Source organism: Phyllostomus discolor, chromosome X (genome assembly GCF_004126475.2).
Source record: "Phyllostomus discolor isolate MPI-MPIP mPhyDis1 chromosome X, mPhyDis1.pri.v3, whole genome shotgun sequence".
In the NCBI taxonomy this organism is placed as follows: domain Eukaryota; kingdom Metazoa; phylum Chordata; class Mammalia; order Chiroptera; family Phyllostomidae; genus Phyllostomus; species Phyllostomus discolor.
Window position 1 is genome coordinate 92,689,861 of NC_050198.1, and position 13,508 is coordinate 92,703,368.

Below are 13,508 nucleotides of genomic sequence, written 5' to 3' on the forward strand. Positions count from 1 at the left end.
TCAGGTTCTCTAATTTTTCCTTATTCAATTTTGGAAGATTGCATGTTTCTAAGAACTTATCTGTTTCACCCAGGTTGTCCAATTTGTTGGAATATAATTGTTCATAGTTTTTTTTTTTTAACCATCCTTTGTATTTCTATGATGTCAGTTATTACTTCTCATCTTTCATTTCTGATTTTACTTATTTGGGTTCTCTCTCTATCTGTCTTTCTTTCCTTTTTTGATTAGTCTGGTTAAAGGTTCATAAGCAAAGACACATTACAATTATATTGTTCAAAACAAGTGAAAAACATCTAAAAGCACCCAGGGAAAAAGGCATGTTATACACAGAGGAATAAATACAAAGAGGATAGTTGATACTTCTTTGGGAACAATGCAAACAAGAAGATGGTGCATAACTATTTTTAAAGTACTCTGATGTTTAATTTTATATGTCAATTTGGTTTGGCCATGATACCCAGACATTTGATCAAACATTATTCTAGGTGTTTCTGTGAGGGTATTTTTGGATAACATTAACATTTAAATTGGTAAACGTTGAATAAAGCAGTTTGCCCTCCATAATGTGGTGGATCTTATCCAAACAATTGATGGTCTTAATAGAACAAAGACTAACTTCCACTGGGCAGAAAGGAGCTATGATAGTGTGACCAACACCAACTTCTTAAAATTATCTATCTATCTATCTAAACACATTTTGTTTGTTCTTTTTCTCTGTATTACCTTGACTAACACAAGTACTGAAAAATAAAAACTGTCAGCCTAGAATTCTATATCCAGGAAAGAACTTTCAAAAAGATAAAGGTGAAATAACTTTTTCAGGCACACATTAGCAGTAGATCCACACTACAAACAGAGAGGCAAATACCATATGGTTTTACTTATATGTGGAGTCTAAAGAACAAAATAAACAAAATAGAAAACACATATACAGAGAATAGATTGACTGCTGTCAGAGAGGAGGGGTGTTAAGAGGCTGGGTGACAAAGGTGAAGGGATTAAAAAAACCTGATAGACACAGATAACAACGTGATGATTACCAGAGGGAAAGAGGAGTAGTGAAGGTAGAAAAGGGTAGGGGGGATAAATGGTGATGGAAGGAGACTTGACTTGGGGTGGTGATCACAGAATACAGTATACTGATGATATATTATAAAACTGTAAACCTGAAACCTATACAATTTTTTTAAGGTTTTATTTAGTTTTTAGAGAGGGGGAAGGGAAGGAGAAAGAAAAGCATGGGTGTGAGAGAGAAACATTGATTAGTTGCCATTTGCACACCCCCAACCAGGGACCTGACCTGGAACCAGGCATGTGCCCTGACTGGCAATCGAACTGGTGACCTTTTAGTTTGCAGGCTGGCACACCAGCCAGATCTGAAACCTATATAATTTTATTAACCAATGTCACCCCAATAAATTCAATAAAATACATTTAGAAAAAAGTAAATGAAGTCCTTCAGAGAGGTGGAAAATGATACTACATGGAAATACTTTTCAACATGAGTGAATGTCTGCAAAAATGATAATGGCATGGATAAACATATAAGGTAATTTTATTATTTAAATCTCTTTAAAAGCTTATAAACAGCAGTTTCTGTTTTCAGCTGGAATATGTAGAGGTGTGGAAAGAGCCATACAACAGAAAAAGTGCTGGACAAAATGTGAATTAACAACTTTTCTTGAGCATATCAGTGAATTGTACTAAAGGCAGACAACTTACTTGAAATCTGGAGAGAGTTAACTTCAGGGAAAAACAGAACTCAATCATTGTCTACCCAGAATATATGTCACAAATGCCATATAAACTGTGGGAGGATTGAACTAGAAATATTTAGCCAATTGCTAAAGGTCAATTGTGTATTAGCATAAGAGCATGAAGTCCCTGGGAGCCTCAGGCACAAATGTGTTTTCACCCCTTTGCATGACTTTTCCCTTCTAGAAACCCCATACATAAGATTGAAGAGAATTCTTAGAGAGCTCCCCCCTGTTTCTGGCTGGAGGAAATGAACAAGAGTCATTGCCAAAATCAACTTAGACCAACATCCTCCTCTCATCCATTTGCATTACAGAACAAAAGACTTTATCTTTCTTTAAAAAAAATATTTTATTTATTTTTTTAGAAAAAGGAGAAGGGAAGAAGATAGAGAGGGAGAAAAACATAGATGTAAGAGAGAAACATTGATTGGTGGCCTCTCACACACCCCCAACCAGGGACCTGGCCCACAACCCAGGCATGTGCCCTGACCGGGAATCTAATTGGAAACCTTTTGATTTGCAGAATGATGCCCCACGAACTGAGCCACACCAGTCAGGGCCAGCAGACTTTATATTTAGTGTAGTGCATTAGTGGAAACTCATTATTACAGTTGAGTAAGGGTAATGGAGACCACCACTAAAGGTGTGCCCATATTTATCTCCCCAGTTGCTTTTAGATTTGGAGGAGGGGTATAAATACTTGTGAAGAACATACCTGAAAATCCTAGTTCGTTACAAGGAACATCAGAAATGCCACTTTCACCCATCTCCTCAGCAGGCTAACAAACCTCAAATAAATATTATAGTGGAGTACATATGGGAAAATGTCAAGGGACAGACTATGTGAAACAAAAAAGAAAAAATCTAAAGTCAAGAGAATATACAAAAACAAGGTATTACTAGAGGATTTTGAAATCTCTTGTGCCCATAGCAACAACAAAATCCAAGTCTGATAACCATAGCAACAAATTCCAGCTCTGGCAACCATAGCAACTAAGTAAATTTCATACCTAGTTTAACTCCTAACTAGATCAATCCAAACATCCACATTTAACGCCCAGAAGAAGAAAAAGCGTGTAATCTTAAAGTATAAATAATTTATCTCAGTACATACTATTCTATACATGTTCATCTTTCAACAACAACAAAAAACTATGTGCCATAACAGAAAGCATGAAAAAACACAGTTTGAAGAGACAAAAAATCATTTGAAGCATACTCAGATATAACATGGCTGTTAGAGCTTTCAGATAGGGCATTTAAAACAACTGTGAGTAATAAGTTTAAGCAGTGGTTCTCAAAGGAGGGCAATTTTGCCTACAGGGAACATTTGGCAATGTCTGGAGGTATTTGTAATTGTCATAAGATGTGCTACTGTCATCTGTTGGGTAGAGGACAAGATGATGCTAAACATCTTAAAAGGCATGAAACAGCACCTTACAACAGAATTATCTGGCTGAGTATGTATATTATACTGAGCTTGGGAAAACTTGAAAAGCCTATGTTAAAAGTTGTATTGGAAAAAGTAGAAATCATACAAGATTATATCAGGTCTTTTATTAGAGAAAAGAACATCAGAGAGAATAAAATAGAGATGCCAGAAATATAAAACACAAAAACAGAAATTAGATTGTCTTTGATGGGCTCATTAGTGTACTCACTGCAGTTGAGAAAAAAATCACTAATCTTAAAGAGGAGTCAACATAAAATACGCAAGCTAAAATACTAAGAGGAAAGAGTAGAAAAGTAGGGCAGAATATGCAAGTACTGTGGAACAATAACAAATGGTGTAGTTTATGTCATTGGAATCCTATAAGTAGAAGAGGGAACAAAACAGAAAAATAATATGAAAAAATAATAGCTGAGAATTTCCCAAAATTACTAACAGGCTCTATTGACTAAAGAATTTCAAGGAACATCAAGCAGGATAAATACAAAACAAAACAAAATAAAACATATACACACATGGCACATCATATTCACACTGCTAAAAGCTAATAGCAAAAAGAAAATCTTGCAGTCAGCCAGGGGTCAGGGCACATTGCCTCCAGAGGAAGAAGGATAAAAATTACAGTAGATGTCTCTTCAGAAACCATCCAAGCAACAAACCTCTTTTTAAGTGTTGAAAGAAGAAAAAAACTATTATCCTAGTATTCTATATCAAGTGAAAATATCCTTGAAAAGTCAACCATTGTGGCCAACTCTTAAAACCCAGCAGCAGCAGAATACACATTCTACTCAAGTACACATAAAACATTTACCAAAATTGACCTTCTACTGAGCCATAAAACAAATCTTAACAAATATAAAAGAATAAAAATTATACAAAGTATATTCTCTAGTAATAACATAATTAAACTAGGATCAATAATATAAACACTTCTGGAAAACCTCCACAAATTTGGAAATTAGATTAAGCACATGTGTGATAGAGGAAGTCTCCAAGGAAATTAAATATTTCCAACTAAATTAAAATGAAAATATATATCAAAATTTGTGCTATGCAGCTAGATCCCTACTTAGAGAAAAATGCATGGCATTAAATGCATCCATTAGAGCATTAGAGGGCCTTTGGTCAAAATGGCAGTGTAGGTAAATGGAGTACTCAAATCCTTGCACAACCACATCAAAATTACAACTAAACTACAGAACAACCACCATTCAAAACCACCTGAGATCTAGATGAATGGAAGTCCTACAAATAAGGATATAAAGACATAGGCATATTGAGACTGGTAGGAGGGGTGGAGACAAGGAACAGGCTGGTCCAACAACCCACATGTGATAGATAAAAATTAGGAGTAAGATCTTGGTTGTAGAGGTCCCCATGGGGAGTGAGGGTTCCCAGCCCCACAATAGGCACCCCCAGTCCAGGATTCCAGTGGTGGAAAGAGAAGCCTCCATAACTGCTTGCTGTAAAAACAGTGAGTATTGTGGTCAAGTGAGACAGAGTGTTTCTGGAGTCCCAGGAAATTCCTCTTAAATGCCCACACACTGACTTACATGGACTCACTCCCTCTGAACTCCAGCACAGGGGCAGCAGATTGAAAGACATCAGGGACACATGGGGAGGAACTGAAGTTTCTAGCATCAGGGTGAGAACTGGAGAAGCAGCTTTCCCTCAGATAGAAATGCTAGCAGAGGCCATTGTTTTTTTTTCTGAGCCCCCCCTACCCTAAAAAGAGCCCACAGGTGGGCACCATATCTGAGACTCCATCAACCTGTCTCACACTGCCCCACCCTGGTGATTCCCTGAGGCCCTGCCCTACCCATCTTTCAGGCCCACCCAAGCTGTTTCCAGTGGCTTTTCCATACAAATGACTTGTCTTGATACACACTTCAGATTTTCCTAAAATCTCTCAAACAAGCAGCATCTGGCCTCAAAGTGCCCACTTAGTGGCACCAGACCCAGAACTAGTTAGCACCTGGCCTTGGTTTGCAGCTTGACCCCACCTGGATACTTCCAAGCCCAGTACAAAAGCAGCCATCTGCAGATTGCTTTGTAGCTCATGCTGGGTGGCCACAGACAGAATACAGGCTGCAGCTAACCTTAGGCTGCAGATGACCTTGGCCTGCACCTCCCTGGAGGCCACAGAGCCAGGGCACCTGGTAGACAGCTTCGGACCATGTCGAATCATTGCCACCCAACCACAAGCAGCACACTCAAGGGGCAGACTCAGCAGGCGCCAGAATCCAGCTAAAGTAAGTCCTGCTATGTGGGGTGGACCCCAGCACAGCTGATCCTCCTCAGTGGTCAGAGGTCAGTGGTTGGTTTTCACAGCCAGTCCTTGCTGCCAATTGGCCAGGGGTGTGTGTAAATTTCTCCCATTGACGTGCCCATAGCAGTCAAGGCTTGACTACAACAGGATGAACCTAGAGGGTATTGTGCTGAGGGAAATAAAGAGAGAAAGACAGGGGGCAGGTGGGGCTGCACCGGGGCTGCGCCAGGGCTGCGGCTGAGTTTGGGGGCTGGTGATGCTGCAGCTGGGCCAGTTTGCCAGGCTTAGGCGGAGGCCAAGGGATGGCGAATGCGCGGGTGGCCGTGAGGGTCCGGCCCCTCAGCAAGAGGTGAGAAATGGTCTTGCATAAGGTCTAAAAGTAGGTAGAACCAAAAATCAATTAACCAGACTAAACTGTTCCTTCCTGGGATTACAGAAAAGTTACACTTCTCCGTCAAATGCCTGTTTGCTCAGTGGCACTAGAAGCGACCATCCATCAGTAAAATGATACTATGGAAAATGGGTTTGATGCCCTCATCTCTACCTCATAGTTGTTTCACATGCCAGCAAGTCAGTGTCTCAGTATAGGTGCTGCCCCTTGTCTATCTAAAATCCTTCATCGCTGAGACAGCATGTTCTCGTTCACCCATACTGTAGGCCCTGAAACACCTCCCACTGCCCTATCAAAAATTACTTTTCCGGACTTCCGGCAAGATGGAGGCGTAGGTGGATGCACCGTACCTCCACACACAACCAAGATTGGAACAACAACAATTTAGAGGCAGAATAACATCCAGAACTGACAGAAAATTTATCTGAATGGAAGTTGGACAGCCATGAAGTTGAAATAGACCCATTTATCCAGACCGGTAGGAGGAGCGGAGACAAGCAGCCAGGCGCAGGTCGGAGAACAGGGAGAATTGGGCGATAAGGTGACTGGGAGCACGTAAGGCATCTGGGGCGCGCAAGATCGCAGTAGGTGGACCCTGAGTATGCAAGCGGCATCTGGCAGACCCAGTGAGATGGCGATTGTGGAGCAGGGCAGAGCTCGCAACCCAGGATCCCAGGGAAGGGACTGAGGTCCTACAGGAGAACGGAGCTACCACCATTGTTCCCTCTCAACCTCGCCCTCACATACAACATCACAATCTAGCCACTGACGTGCTCAGCCCTGGTGAACACCTAAGGATCCGCCCCTCACTGTAACAGGAGTGACTAGACCAAAAAAAAAAAAAAAAGGGGGGGGAGAGAGAGAGAGAGAGAGAGAGAGATGGCTCAAACAGAAGCACAAATCAGTGCCCCAGAACTCATCCTTTTGAGTGACCAAGAGATAGCTAACCTATCAGATGCACAGTTCAAAACACTGGTGATCAGGAAGCTCACAGAGTTGGTTGATTTTGGTCTCAAATTAGATGAACAAATGCAGGTTACCATAAAAGAAATGAAGGAAAATGCACAGGGAACCAACAGTGATGGGAAGGAAACTGGGACTCAAAACAATAGAGTGGACCAGAAGGAAGAAAGAAACAACCAAACAGGAAAGAATACAGAAATAAGAATTCCAAAAAATGAGGAGAAGCTTAGGAACCTCCAGGACATCTTGAAACGTTCCAACATCCGAATTATAGGGGTACCAGAAGGGGAAGAGGAAAAGCAACAGATTGAACACGTATTTGAACAAATAGTAAAGGAGAACTTCCCCAATCTGGCAAAGGAAATAGACTTCCAGGAAGTCCAGGAAGCTCAGAGAGTCCCAAAGAAGTTGGACCCAAGAAGAAACACACCAAGGCACATCATAATTACATTAGCCAAGGTAAAAATGAAGGAGAGAATCCTAGAAGCAGCAAGAGATAAGGGGACAGTCACCTATGAAGGAGTTCCCATCAGACTGTCAGCTGATTTCTCCAAAGAGACCTTACAGGCAAGAAGGGGCTGGAAAGAAGTATTCCAAGACATGAAAGACAAGGACCCACATCCCAGATTGCTCTATCCAGCAGAGCTTCCATTTAGAAAAGAAGGGGAGATCAAGTGCTTCTCAGGAAAGGTCAAGTTAAAGGGGTTCATCATCACCAAGCCCTTATTTTATGAAATGCTAAAGGGACTTATCTAAGAAAAGAAGATAAAGAAAAGACATGTATAGTAAAAGGACAGCAAACTCACAATTATGAACAACCACACCTAAAGCAAAACCAAAAGAAACTAAGCAAACAACTAGAACAGGAGCAGAACCACAGAAATGGAGGTCACATGGAAGGTTAGCAACAGGGGAGTGGGAGGAGGAGAGAGGGGGAAAAGGTACAGAGAATAAGTAGCATAGATTGCAGGCTGAAAATAGGGGAGGGGGGAGAATAGTATGGGAAATGTAGAAGCTAAAGAAATTATAAGTATGACACATGGACATGAACCAAAAGGGGGGGAAGTGGGTGGGAGAGGGTGTACAGGGTGGAGGGGAGTGAAGGGGGGAAATGGGACAACTGTAATAGCATAATCAATTATATATATATATATATATATATAGAGAGAGAGAGAGAGAGAGAGAGAGAGAGAGAGAGAGAAATGCTATATGATTTTATTTATATGTGGAATCTAAAGAATAAAATAAATGAATAAAGAAGACAGAAACATATTCATAGATACAGAGGACAAACTGTTGCCATAGGAGGGGGGGTGAGAGGTTGGTTAAAAAGGTGAAGCGATTAAGAAGTACAAACTGGTAGTTACAAAATAGTCACTGGGATGTAAAGTAGAGCACCAGGAATATAGTCAATAATATTGTAATAACTGTGTATGGTGTCAGGTGGGTACTACACTTTTGAGGGGATCTGGCCCAGGGAGGTTAAGTAGTGTTCCCAAGATGTCAAAGCTGATAAGTGGTGGAGCTTGGATTACAACCCTAAAATCTGGCTCCAGAACTGATTTTCCTAATGAATCAAGACTCAAACTCAAACATCTGTACTTGAAGTTACCTTTCCCTACATTCAAACCATACTCAGTTTGGACCTCATCCCAGAGGCCTCACTAGATATTAGTAAGTTCAGCCATATTAAACAATGTTCCCCCAGCCATTCAGGTACTTACTTGTAAAGCCACAACACCTGGCATAGAAGGATTTTTTTCATAACTGCTGTTGTAGAGTTTGTTCCCAGTGTACATGCTATTGTAGATTATACCAGGGATAGTGTTACAAGATTGATAGGACTAGGTTCAGAAAAGAGGGAGGAAAGAGAAGGAAATAGCAAAAACAGAAAAAAGGAAGCAGGAAGGGCAATTCTACTTTCTATTCATCTGTGTCCTAGCATATGTGACTTTAAGAAATATTCAGGCAGAGTCAGAAGCCAGCAGTCTTTTGGGTAACAAGGCCATAAAATCTGTACTTAAGCATAGTCAATCTGCCACAAACTTAATGGCACTATCACAACTAGTCACTGCTTATTCTAATTGTACTATGCCAAACTAATTGGTGACTGAGAACAAAACAAAGTTCACAGCACCTGCCTCATTATATTCATTTTACTTATACTTTCAATTTGGTCCCCCTAATGTATACCCAGCCCACGGTTGTCTGCCATTCTGGCTCCTTGAGGCTCACTGCAAAAGATAGTCCAGTCTCCCCTGATAGGGTGTAATGGAGGACTATGGACCTACCTGACACAGTGTGTGTACATGGTGGAAAGTAAAACCTCATGGTTGACATTTATGTTCATCTCCTGAAGAAGAATGGACTGATATGCAGCCTTTTATATTATAGGGGTGGTACTTTGCATAGTAAGGGTTGTATCCTTACTTGTCATATTCTTTCTGCTTTCACATTTTCACAGGGCTAAGTAGGAAGGAAGCAACTGGCCTGAGAGGGACAGGTAATGAATTCAGTAGTTACTGCCCATGACCACCCATAATAAGTGACACTCAAACTTCTTAAGGTGCTATTCTTAGTGCATGACCATGTAGATATAGCAGAACTTAAGACAGTTTATTGAAAGTGGATTATGATATTTCATGCTTCAGACTTACATGGACTGATCTCACAAAGAAAAAACCCATCGGGTCCACCATCCCTAATGGCCTTTCTCTATGACTAAACTATACCAACGTATTTCTGATGAGAGTATATTTGGTCACCAATATCAATTTTTAAAAATTTTTTATTATTTTTTTTAGACAGAGAAGGGAAAGAGAAAGAGAGGGAGGGAAACATCAATGTGTAGTTGACTCTCATGCGCCCCTACTGGGGACCTGGCCCGCAACCCAGGCATATGCCCTGACTGGGAATGAAACCAGTGATCCTTTGGTTTACAGGCCGGTGCTCAATCCACAGCGCTACACCAGCCAGCACTCAATTTTGATAAAGAAGGAAAAACTGGGCAATGTAATTTTTGCAATTGGTCTATACCATTTTCAGCCCTGATCAAGTATTCTTCACAACCTTCCTTCTATCATAGAGACGTGTAGATACTAGGGGCAATGTTATCTAATACATATAGGTCTTGGGAGACCAGCTCCAGAGAAAATTTCTAGAACTCTTTCTGCATCAAGGAACTCAGTGGTCATTTCATATATAAATGAAAGAAAATGAGGGTATTTTCTCCTTTACCTGTTTTTGTACTATGTTCCTCTATCTTTTTTTTGTTAGAATGGAGACCCTCCCTCCCCCCAACCCCACAACATACATACACACACGCACATCCACACACTTCCATCAAATTCTAGGGAACCTATTTCCAGTGGCATCTCTAAAAGCTGGTCTTTTTTATCTATTTTCACTAAGCCCTCACTATTTCTTTTCTACCTGTATTGATAACTTTCCTCTCTGGTTTGATCTGCTGCCTATAATTTTGACCTGCAGCTATTTGACAAGTACAACATCCATTTATGACTACTTCAATAAAGGCAATTACTTACAATACAATAAATATTGTATTGTATGATTAATACAATAAAGGCCATATATGACAAACCCTCACCTAACATACTCAGTGGTGAAAAACTGCAAGTTTGTCTTGTAAGATCAGGAACAAGACAAGGATATTCACTGTCACCACTGTTATTCAACATAGTACAGGAAGTCCTACCCAGAGCACCTAGGCAAAAATAAAATAAAAGTCATCCAAATTTGGAATAAAGAAGTAATACTGTCATTATTCAGCAAGGACATGATTCTTTATATAGAAAACCCTAATGAAATATTAGAAACAATAAACAAATAAAGTTGCAGTATTTCAAACCAATGTGCAAAAATCTGTTGCATTACTATACACTAAAATGAAACATCAGAAAAATGAAGAAAACCCATTTACAACCACAACAAAAATTAAAATATCTAGTAATAAACTTCACAAAGGAAGCGAAGGACCTATACACTGAAAACTACAACACATTGTTGAAAGAAATTGAGGAAAATATAAAGAAATGGAAAGATAGTCCATGTTCATGTATTGGTAGAATTAACATTATTAAAATGGCCATATTATCTAAAGCAATATGCAGATTTAATGCAATCTTATCAAACTCCCAATGGCATTTTTCACAGAAATAGAAAAAAATTCTCAAATTTGTATGGGGCCACAAAAGACCCCAAATAGCTATATCAATCCTGAGGAAAAAAAGAACAAAGCCAGAAATATCACATTGTCTGACTTCAAAGTATGTGTATACTACAAAGCTACAGTAATCAAAACAGTATGATATTAGCAGAAGAACAGAAACACAGATCACTATAACAGAACTGAGAGCCCAGAAGTAAACCCATACATATGTGAGCAACTAATTTTCATCCAAGGAGCCAAAAACATACAATGGAGAAAGAAAAGGTTCTTCAATAAATGGTGCTGGGAGAATTGAAAAGGCACATGCAAAAGAATGAAACTAGTCTTCTGACACCACACATAAATATCAACTTAAAATGGGATAAAGACTTAACATGAGACCTGACATAATTAAATACATAGAAGAAAGCATAGGCACTAAATTTAGGCTCTCTGATATCAGAGTGGGTTTTTGTGAACTTGACCCCAAAGGGAAGGGATGTAAAAACAAAGCTAAACAAATGGCACTAGATCAAACTAAAAAGGTTCTACATGGCAAAAGAAGCCATCAACAAAGCAAAGAGGCAACCAGCAAAATGGCAGAGGATATTTGCAAACAATACCTCTGACAAGGGACTAATATCCAAAATACATAAAGAAAGGCAAGGACCTACACATCCAATATTACTCTATCAAGCAAAGCTATCATTCATAATAGAAGGGCAGATAAAGTGCTTCTCAGATAAGGTCAACTTAAAGGAGTTCATCATCACCCAGCCCTTATTACATGAAAAGTTAAAGGGACTTAGACCTAAGAAAAAAAGAAGATAAAAAATATGAACAATAAAATGACAGCAAACTCACAGTTATTAACAACCACGCCTAAAACAAAAACAAAAACAAAGCAAACAACTAGAACAGGAACAGAATCACAGAAATGGAGACCACATAGAGGGTTATTACTGGGGAATGGGAGGGAGAGAAAGGGGGAGAAGGTACAGAGAATAAGTAGCATAAATGGTAGGTAGAAAATAGACAGGGGGAGGGCAAGAATAGTATGTGAAATGTAGAAGCCAAAGAACTTATATGTATAACCCATGGACATGTACTAAGGGGGGGACGCTGGTGGGAGGGGGTGTGCAGGGTGGAGGGGAATAAAGGGGGAAAAATGGGACAACTTTAATAGCATAGTCAATAACATATTTTTAAAAGAATATAACAACAACAAACAAACAATTTAATTAAAAATGGTCAGAGAACCAGAACAGACACTTTTCCAAGGAAGACACACAGATGGCCAGCAGATATATGAAAAGATGCTCAACATCCATGGGTATAAAGGAAATGAAAATGAAAATCACAGTGAGATACTACTGCACACTTCTTAGAATCACTGTTATCAAAAAGACAGGTAATAACAAGTGTTGGAAAGGTTGTGGAGAAAAAGGAACCATCATTCACTACTGATGGGAATGTAAACTGCTACAGCCATTTTGGAAAATGGTATGGAGGTTCCTCAAAAAATGAAGAATAGAACTACCAACATTCCCTCTTCTGGGTATTTACTTGAAAAGTTTGGTAACATTATTTGTAAAGATAATGTACCCCTATGTTCATCGCAGCATTATTCACAGTAGCTGAAATATGGAAACAACCAAAGTGTTATTTCACTGATGTTTGAGAAAATACATGGTACATGTATACAGTGGAATTCTGGTCAGCCATAAAAAGATGAAATATTGCCATTTATGACAACATGGAAGGATCCCGAGAGCATTATTAAATGAAATAAGCCAGACAGGAAAGGACAAGAACTGTGTGATTTCACTCTAATGTGGGATATAAAACCAAAAGCAACAAAAAAATAAGCAAAACATATAAACAAATGGATACAGACAACAGAATGGTGGTTCCCAGAACGGAAGGGGTTTGGAGGAAGGGTGAAGAAGATAAAGGGGGTCAAATATATGGTGACAGAAGGAAACTAGAATTTGGGTGGTAAGGACACAATAGAAGGAAATCGTACTATTTGAAACAACATGTATGTACCTTGGTCATATTATGCTAAGGCGGATAAATCAGATAGAGAAGGACAAATACTATATCATATCTCTTATATGTGGAATCTAAAAAACCCTTGAAATCTTTAAAAAATTTTATTGAATTTATCAGTACTACATTGATTAATAAAATTATATAGGGTTCAGGTATATAATTCTATAATACATCATCTGTACATTGTATTGTGTTCACCACCAAAATCAAGTCTCCTTCCACACCATTTCTCCTTCTTTACCCTCTTCTACCTCCCTCACCCACCTTTTCCTTCGGTCATCGCAACACTTGTCTGTGTCTGTGATTTTTTTCTTAGTCCCTTCATGGGCCTGCAGAGTCTTATAAGTGAAATAAGCCAATCAGAGAATGACAAATACTTCATAATTTCAATTATATGTGGAGTCTAACGAACAAAATAAACTACCAAAGAAAATAGAAAGAGACATACATTCAGA